Genomic DNA, 557 nt, shown 5'->3' with positions numbered 1-557 from the left:
CTTATTCATATTATGCTAGTATCACACTGGGATGCATTTCTTATGCTGTTAGTAAATTTATATATTGTTCAAATAGATTTATGAAAGGAACTGGGCCTTGGATGATGGAGATTTTATACTTTTTTATGATATTTGATAATTATAAAACTCAATATTTATTTGGCTTTGTAGTTTAAAGATAAAATAAAACTCTTTATCATTTGAAAAAATATTTTTGCAATTGCAGATGGTCAATAGATGAAACGTATTCCAAATCTCTGGCAAAGTTAGCCAACAAAGCTGGAAGTAACACTGAGAAGGGGACTTCTGCACAAATATTTGTTGTGCTGCGCCAGTCATCAGAGAAATTGTCCAATATACACTCTCACACCGTCCAACGTGTGCAGGACTTAGTTAAGGAGGTAGTCAAGTACAATGAGGATCTACATAAGAAGTATAAAGGGGTGAGTGATACACGAGTGCAGCGTGACATCCTTCTGATGATTTTTTTTTTTTACTAAAGCAGCAGTTTTGATTATTGTAAATGAAATTCTAATCCTTGTTGAATGTTTTAGGGG

General features: G+C 33.4%; 1 protein-coding gene across 1 annotated transcript in view; it reads left to right on the top strand.

Annotated features, from left to right (window-relative positions):
* Positions 1-218: 218 nt before the first annotated feature.
* Positions 219-557, top strand: part of LOC119582385 (F-BAR domain only protein 1-like) — an 8,297-nt gene continuing 7,958 nt past the window's right edge. The window contains exon 1 of the mRNA XM_037930598.1: positions 219-443. The gene's annotated coding sequence lies outside the window, so the exon portion shown is untranslated. The remainder of the gene's footprint in view (positions 444-557) is intronic.

The sequence above is a fragment of the Penaeus monodon genome, chromosome 15, assembly GCF_015228065.2.
Source record: "Penaeus monodon isolate SGIC_2016 chromosome 15, NSTDA_Pmon_1, whole genome shotgun sequence".
In the NCBI taxonomy this organism is placed as follows: Eukaryota; Metazoa; Arthropoda; class Malacostraca; order Decapoda; family Penaeidae; genus Penaeus; species Penaeus monodon.
This window is presented reverse-complemented; position numbering and strand designations above follow the sequence as displayed.